The sequence below is a fragment of the Lacerta agilis genome, chromosome 1 (assembly GCF_009819535.1).
Source record: "Lacerta agilis isolate rLacAgi1 chromosome 1, rLacAgi1.pri, whole genome shotgun sequence".
Lineage (NCBI taxonomy): Eukaryota > Metazoa > Chordata > Lepidosauria > Squamata > Lacertidae > Lacerta > Lacerta agilis.
The window spans coordinates 108,519,550-108,528,958 of record NC_046312.1 but is presented as its reverse complement, the minus strand read 5'-3'; positions in this window follow the sequence as shown (position 1 = coordinate 108,528,958).

Here is a 9,409-nt window from a genome sequence, read left to right as displayed (position 1 = left end):
TCGAGCAAAACTAGGCTGTTGGACGATGAGCAAGAAGAGGAAATAGAGGGAACGAAGCAAATGGTGCTTAGATGAATTGGAATTGTAACCTCCTACAAGCCCACTAGAAGCCTTCATCAGTCGTGTCCCACAATTTCCAGCTCTTACCTGCAGCCTAAGGTAGAAAACTAAAGAGTTCAGAAGGCCACATCCAGCTCTAGATCTTGGCTTTGCAGATCAAACCCTTAGACATGTAGAGAAGGAATCCTGTTTGTACAAGTAAGTTGACGTGCGGTGGTAGCAGTCATGCTGTGCTGAACGTGTCCCAGTGAAGATACTAAGTGGCAATGCCATGCTGTCTCAAGTGGGAGCCCCTCATGGTTGCATTTGCCAGGAAGTTTTGTTTTGTTTTTTTAATCGCCATAGAGGAAAGCAGAGGAATAATGGAGGTAAAGCTTTTTATTCTGAACAGCTCGCAGGATGCATGTTGTGAAGCAGGAAAGAGCCTTAAAGGGCAGTTCCAGCGAATGGGAGTTCAGAGGATGTTGACTGTGCCTTCACTCTTTCTGGGATCATTGCCAGGATTTGATCTATGGAAGGAAGCTGAAACCTCAGTGGAGATAGTTGGCCAGGTATTCAAGAGCTCTCATGGAGAGCTTTCCTGGAGAAGAGAGACCATTGAGGCGATAATACACAAGAAAGCAAACGTGAAGCTGAATTGTAAGGTTTGGTCTTAGGTACTTCTACCTTTTCCTAAAATGGGGTATTGTAAGTACATTTAATGGGAAGGATATGCCTAGTTGCAGAAATAAAAAATGAGGACTATGAGAGCAATTGTGTGCCACGTAGATGAACTACCAAAATTGGGAAATGGGGTCGATTTATCAAAGCGATGTGATTCCGAATTGCTGATTTATTTTTAAAATCATCTCTATTTTCTGTGAGAGGAAAAATACAAAGGGACTCAAGTTTTAGTGTTTATCCAGGGCCTAGTGCACCACATGCATGCACATCATTTGATTTTGGGGGGATATTGATTACTGTACTCGATGACTATTAGCTGAATGTGTGAACTAAGGAGCAGCAGGAAAAATAGAGCTCTGTCTATGCCATGGTGCCAGATCTGATGGCCCTTTCATACAGGCAAGTTATCAAGTGATGAGCATGCAGATGTGAACTAGGCTTAAGACAATAAAGAGAAGACAATTGCTTCTGTGGGGCTCAAAGTAGCACTTTCCATACAAATGCCATACTGAAAGAGGCGATTGTTTGATAAGCATGAACTGCAACTGCAAAACACGACAGATTGTATCAGTTTCCACTTTCCACCCTGAGTTATCAGATAGTTTTGCTTTTCCACATTCACAGTGTGTTCTTCCATAAGGGCCAATAGCACTGCAACACTTTGTAAATAGTACTCTAGTTTATCCAAACCTACTTTTTCTTGGATATCCCCTTCTAGACCATTCAGACGAATGAACTTGTACTGTATGTAAATATTTTTAAAAGAAAGAATGTCACAGAAGTAGGCAAAATGAAATATATTAAGCATTTTATACTTAATAATTTTTTCATGAAGAATATATATTTTGTACACAGCAGAAGCCTATGCATCAAAATGTACAAAGAACGCTCCCCAAACCAAAACCAAATGGTTATGTCCTGTCACTTGAGTCTGCTTAATTGGATGCACATATGGTTAAGATAAGAGATAAATATTTTTTCTGGCCTTCCTTGTGGTTCTATTGGTCTGTATCTAGACATAGCTGTTACTGAAAGTATCCTTCTTAACAGTACAATCCTGTGCATGTTTATTCAGAAATAAGTCCCATTCTGTTCATTGGGGCTTACTCTCCGGTAAGTATGCACAGAATTGCAACCCAGAGTGAGTTATCAATCAAGTCCATTGTTGAATAGACACATCTTGGGGTCCTGTATTACAAAAAGCATAAATTTCCGAGTGGTTTAGCAATCTGCCAATTTATATTATTAACAAGAAATATGAATTTCTTTTATCCACAGCTTAACATACTCAGTGAACAAGCAGGTGTAGTCCTACCCTCCTACAGCTAACAGCTGCAACCCAGTGGTGTTGGGAGTTTTGGCAGTCTTTAAATTTAAATATCTGAAAACAACAAGATTTAGGAAACTGACAAAAATGCATTAATTAAAGACATAAAGGCAGCACTGGGTTTTTCAGTTCTGTGCGGTGTTAGGGGTGTGTGATAGAGGTTTCGTAATTTGAGAGGCATTATGTTGCAACATCAGTGCTTTTTTTTGCCAAAGTATACCTGTCACTAATATAGGACTCCCTAATAATCAGATGAACTATGTATAGGCAACCGTATTTTTTAAAAAATACAAAGTGGTATTATATACTATGATATTTCCTTCAAAGTTATAATACACAGCATTAGAACAAACCATAGAATCATAGAATTGTAGATCTGGAAGGGACCACGAGGGTAATATAGTCCAACACCCCGCAATGCAGGAATCTTTTACCCAACATGGGGCTTGAACCCATGACCCTGAGATTATGAGTCTTATGCTCTTATCAACAGAGCTGCGTTCTCTCATCATAAAAATCCCTTCCAGAAACCAACCACCCATTCTTCATAAGACACTGTCATTCTATTGCAGATAGGGATGTTATCTCTCTGTCCATAATGCATTTATGCTTTAATATTGGTGCACCACAGCTTCATTTTCATGGCATATTCTGAGAGGTACTGAGTTGATTGAATTATTTAACGGAATGTAATGTTATTATAACTGAATCAACGGGCTGGGAATGGGGCATGATGTTTTTCTGAGTTCACTGCTCTTTTTTAAAAATAATAATAATAATCAAATGCAATTCATCTTTTATAACCAGTTTTAATTAATTCCTTGCCAAATTATCAACATATACAGGCCTCACTAAGGGAAAACCAGATGCTGTAATTCTGTCGGGGTATTCTCTCCCTGTTGCACATATCTCTATAGTCACTTAAAATTCATTCACATTTGCAGGTTTGTTACATAATGTCACAGGACATCCAATTTTATTTATTTATTTTAAATGAGTTTGAGGTCATACGGAAACCTCTATCTGTCCTGCTTGACCTGTGATGGCTATTTCAAAGGCAGTATCAAGTGATTTTATGTTATGAATGTTGTGTGTGTGAAGTTGAAGTGGAATATCCTTGTTCAAATATAATACACCCAACGAGCATGCGTGAACTTAACCCAGTATGTATGAACTGCCTCAGTTGAAAATATTTGCAGAGGTTGGGGGGGGGGGAGCCAAAACACTTTCTGGCAGAAAACTCCACTTTCCGTTTCATACATGATATCTCTTATAGTTATGCAAGTCATCACTGATGTTGAACATGCATTTATTTACTCATTCCACTTAGGGCTTTTCTTGCATAAAGAATTCAAGGGTCCTAGATGAGATGGTTGGACAGTGTTCTCGAAGCGACTAGCATGAGTTGGGCCAAACTGTGGGAGGCAGTGAAAGATAGGTGTGCCTGGCGTGCTCTGGTCCATGGGGTCACAAAGAGTTGGACACGACTGAACGACTGAACAACAACAAGAGAGGAAGTACTTTAGTGCCTCTTATGGGCTCTCTGAAGACTTTTGTTGTTGTTTAGTTGTTTAGTCGTGTCCGACTCTTCGTGACCCCATGGATCAGAACACGCCAGGCACTCCTGTTTTCCACTGCCTCCCGCAGTTTGGTCAAACTTTATATTAGTACAAACACTTCAGATTGAAAGTCAGACTCTTCCATTTGTCTTTTCCCATTGTCTCCTTGCTACAGAATTACAGTGGTACCTCGGGTTACAAACACCTAGGGTTACAAACACTTCGGATTACAGGCACCGCTAACCCAGAAGTAGTACCTCGGAATAAGAACTTTACCTCAGGATGGGAACAGAAATTACAGGGCGGCGGCAGCAGGAGACCCCATTAGCTAAAGTGGTACCTCAGGTTATGAACAGTTTCAGGTTAAGAACGGACCTCCGGAACGAATTAAGTTCGTAACCAGAGGTACCACTGTAGTACCAAAGCCAAACCCAGGACAAGCATAATATGTGGCACACACATGTTGGCCTGAGATGAATGTAGCATATATTGTCTCCCAGAGGTCAGCAGGGCAGAGAGCAAATATACTAAAATGACCTTGCATGTTTAAGTAGGTTTACTCATAGCTAACCCCCCCCCCATTGCTTTTAGTAGAACCTGTGCACTAATAATACTGCTTAGGTGTGCAACCTCAGTGACTATGTAACTGCTCTAGATAGTATTACGAACACCCACAGGATTAATCAGAAGTAAGCTCCATTGCTTTCAGCAGAACATATTCACTGGTAAGAATACCTAGGTTTGCAGCCTCCTTGTCTATATAATTGCTCTAGAAATATGATTGCCCACATTGGGCGACACACCACGTATGTATGTTAGCAAGGTTTGCTAGTTGCAAACTCTTATTTAGTTTTTTATAACTTCTGCAAGTAAAATAATGCCTGTGCTGTTGCTGAACTGATAGTGCAGTGCAACTATTGTGTCAAACATTTATTCATCTAAATATACTGACCTTGCAATAATGTTCCATGTCAATTCAATATAAATTAACCCACCATTAAAAACAGTAACACACATTTTACTTAACACTAATAGTAACCAGTGAGAGACAATGGCCTGAATTCAAATATCCATTCATCTAAGGGTGCTTAATTTGTTTGTTTCTTTAGACAGTCCTTCATGCTGCACAGCTGAGTTTTCAAATTCGGGGATTAGCTAGACATTATAAGAACAGCATTGCCAGAGCTTCCTTGCAGTGTCTGAAGACACACATGGTATTATATTATTATACTGTGCTCTGCTTTGCCCCAGCTGGCCAACGGTGAATTAGGTGAGGCACAACACAGTGCAATTATGTCACATCACTGTACTGTGTTTCTATCTATACCACAGGCGGGGCACCTATAGCACTCCAGATGTTGTTGGACTACAACTCCCATCGTCCATGACCGTTAGCTATGCTAGAGCTACGTTGCTTGGAGACCCACAACATCTGGAGGGCCATGGGTTCTCCATCTTTGGCCTAGACATTACAGGGAACTGGGGGTAGGAGACAGGGAGTTGTCTGTAACATCTGGCTAATATGACAAAGGAGAGGCAAAAGCAATTTATGATCTCTCATGGGGTGGGGAGGTTATTATGCAGAAATAAAAGTAAAACACCCCAATGGGGTGAGCACAAGACTTTCAGCAGGTCTAACATAAATCTTTGGATTCCAGCCTACGTTTGTGGTCTTGGTGTTTAGAATGTGTATTTTATTTCACCCTTTCCTAATTTTATATATATATATATATGTAGTGATTTATTGTTTGTGAAACATGTGCGTCATTTTCTAAACAAACCAATGATTGGCAATGTAACTACCACACAATTGAGACCTTTTCTTAATTATATCATAAATGCACTTTGCTAATACGAATTTCTGGTTACAATGTGCCCTCTTGTCTCAGGACGCTGCAGTGCTATTCAACCCATCAGTCTGTTCTATCTAAACATCTCACCCAAGCATTTCTTTTCAGATGTCTCACAACCCACTTCAATTTACTGCGTGTGATTCCATAGGATATAGGCTGAAATAATATATGTTATGCCATAAACCTGCATCTGTTACTCCAATTTCACCGTCATTCCTTCCCCCAAAGAATCCTGGGAACTGTAGGTGCTGTTGTAGATGCATCCTAAAATATTTTCTGTGTATTTATTTGGCTGAAGTCTTCAATGCACTTTAGACTTTATTTCTCTTAGAAATATGAGTATATGTTTCCTTAAATAAAATAACAATACATTGAAACATCAGATGTGTAACTGGGTTTGACTGTGCATGAACAGGATGGTCACACTGTTAATGCTCAGGAATTTAAAAAAAAAATGCATTTAGCAAAGCAATAAATAAAACCCACCAGCACTTACACTTTAAGCCTTATAAAAGTTCTGTGAATTAATAGTATTTTAAATGTTGAAAACAAATAAAACAAATCATTGTTGTCACTCACAGCAGCTGTAAAGATAGCCTATAGGAGATACATTAGCTGTATTACTACATTGCCCATCCCTTAATCCACAAATCCACTGATGTTAAAACTCTTGGAAAAGAAAGTCAGATATATTTTTAAATTGTTCACATAAATCAATCAAATAAATCTTTAATGTAAATAATAGGATAACTAATTTTCTTTGTTCATTGATGAATAAAATACTTATTTCACTCTGTCCTTTGGATTTATTTGCAAAACACAAATATCAGGATATGTACGACTTCACATTCGCAAAATCGCTTTGCATTTTCGCCTGATATAAAACTAGCTGGGACTGCCCAGGACTAATGCATGACATTAATGTAGCAAAAGCTTGTCAAACTGGTGCATGGGTGTTAGTTAAGTGGTTGGGGGGAAAGAATGCTCACTGTGCTATTATAATGCAGGCCTATAGACTCTGAACATTACAGTGGACCAGCTCTAATAAGGCATGCAAAGAGAACATTATGTAAGAATATGAAGTTGCAGGGAACTGGCTGAAGTAAGCATACCAACACTTTGGTTGGTAGGATCCGTATTGGGGGGGCAGTAGCAAACCAGGCAACGACCCCAAGGCCCCACACTTTACGGGCCCCAAGATCTTGTACAAAATCCTGGCTGACCTCTTTATAGTCAGTCTCTATCTGCTTTGTCATTAACCCAGCAGCACTGTAGGCAAGTAAAGTCCCTTCCTTCAAAAGCACAGCCCCCTCCGCCTTCACTGTAAACCAAGCCTATCTGTATCCATTTTACACTAGTTCCTTGGCTAGGAGCTGTCCTGGTGCCCTTTTTTTCTGCACATGCCCAGTTGCCCGTTTGCTCGGGAGTCAGCAGCGTTTTGATTTTAGTAAGGGGAAAGGAGACAAGATTCACAATTTCACAGGTATTGTTTCACCTTGAAATCCTTCAGCCTTTTCTGCTGGAAGGTAACTCAGTTGTTTAACCAAATTATCTGCTAGGCTAGGGCAAGGAAAAAATTGGAGCTACTCCTCCTCAGTGAAAACTTCATTGGCCAAAGAAGACTTAAAATAGAATTGTAGGGTTGGAAGGGACCACAAGAGTAATCTAGTCCAACCCCCTGCAGTGCAGGAATCTTTTGTCCAACCACAACCCTGAGATTAAGCCTCATGCTATACTAACTGAGCCATCCTCCAATCCTGTACAGTGTACACCCTTGCTTAAGACTGAATCCTACCAAATACAGTAGTACTTACTTCTGAGCATCACATCATTTCACTTATCTTCTGATTACCGGTAGTTTATGGAGCAGTGCAGAAGGGATCGTGTGGCAGGATTTCTCTCCTGCACTGGCTATATTTACTATTACAAATGCAGTAGCGAACTTTATTAGGTTGGGAAATAGGGTCAGCTTAGCTCACTGTCAGGATCATGCCAATGTGAGAATCTCTAGGCTGTGCGCACACGTTTTCATTTCCCCCCTCCAAATCCTATTGTCCTATGTTATATCTTCCTTTTCTGTCTGCTTCAGGGCTTAAAATAACACTGCTTGCTTTGAGGGAGAATTTTGCTGCCTCCTTAAAGCTGCATTTTGAGAAGCTCTGAGAATTAGATTGGGTGGGGACACATTACTGTACTCAAAATACTTCAGCAAATGCCTGAGTGATAGGGCCATTAGTGGCTAACAGCCAGATTGTTTAAAGGACTCAGCCTTATGCCCAGAGCATCCTAAACCTCTAAGTGGTAAACAAAAAGGATTGAACAACCTAAGTGTTTATGCCATCAGTCCATAGTTGTCAAGTAGATTCTGGTACAGACCTACTAAACACTCCGATATTGACCACTGTCTTGCTCTTGATTGGCGTTAGGTGTGTTGCTGTCCATTGTCACAGCTCCCTACAATACTACAATACCTACAATACTAATGATACTGAACTAACATTCCCTCAGAATTGTTTGAGATGATCATGCTTTTTAGCAGACAATTGCACTCCCTCAGCAGTGCTTCCAGTCTGTTGAATGGCGGGCCCATATTTGCTTGTTATTTGTGAATTTTATTACAGCTGCTATGTGCAGAGGTTGCTTGAAAAACATCTGAATTAAAACTCACCACCACCTCCTCCTCCTCCTACCCTACAGTAAAACTACAGTATATTGCAGGGGTGGCCAACTTCCAAGAGACTGCGATCTACTCACAGAGTTAAAAACTGGCAGTGTTCTACCCCCTTTTTGTTGAGCTTTTTTTTAAGGAAGGAAAGCCCTGTTTTGGGGGGTTCACGTAAAAGCTGTTGAGCTTCTTTAGGGAAGAGGAAAGCAACATTGAGCTTTTTTTTTTTTAGGAATGAAAGCCCTATTTTTGGTGGTTTAAGTCATTTTAGGGTGCAGGGCAAAGATGTTGAGCTTTTTTTAGGGGAGCCAAAGTTTTTTTAGCTTTTTTAGCCATTCCCTCTGATGCAGATCATATATATATATATATATATATATATATATATATATATATATATATATATATATATATATATATATGTAGGGGGGTGCACATGTGCCCATCAAGCTGTGTGTGGGAATTATCCCTCCGTGTGTGGTGCTGTCAGGAGGGGGTCGTGCAAATGCTGCACGTGGGGAGCGGAGCGCATTTCTTGTGCACGGGTGCCTGCCTGCAGAAGGGATTTGTGCTGCGGAGCTGTTGTGGAAAACACCTATGTGGTTGTGTTGACAGGTGTTCAAAGGAGGGGTGCAGAAGCTAAAGGTATCTGTCTATATGGCCTTTCCAAAGGCCAGGTTATGCAGTCAGCTGGGGCCTGTAAAAAGCCAGGCCGGGAGCCACCTTAAGTTGAGGCTGCATAGGCCTTGTGGTGCATATGATTCAGATTCTATTCAGTTGAACCTCTGGTTACAAAGTTGACATTTTTTTAGCAATGCCCCCCTAGTGAGCCTTCTTTTGTTCACTTCTTTTTATTTCGAGGCAGTGCACACCTATGTTTGTGGAACTGCAAACCTTTCCAGTCATGTGTTACTGCAGTCAAATCCCATATATGAATGTCGGGAAAGATGATGGTGTGTAGCCTGGTGTAAATTAATTTGTAGCCTGGGGGCGGGGGGGGGGTTTACCACGGCGTGGACTGTCCCTGAGAACCGTAGAGTGTCCCCGGGACAGGTGAGGGTGCTGATCCCTTATTTTCAAATCCGAAACTTGACAGCTATGGGTGGGGCAGGGAGAGAAGGGAACCTGTGCTTGTGCGGACTGGGAGCCTGCTCTCCAAAGTGAAGCCCAGGCGAGGCGAGTGAGCGGGGAGGCGGGTTGAGGCGCCTCTTCGACGGCCGCCTCGCCTTCCTCCTCCTCGCCGTCACGTGGGCGTGAGGGGGCCGCCTCCTGCCCCAGCGCGGGC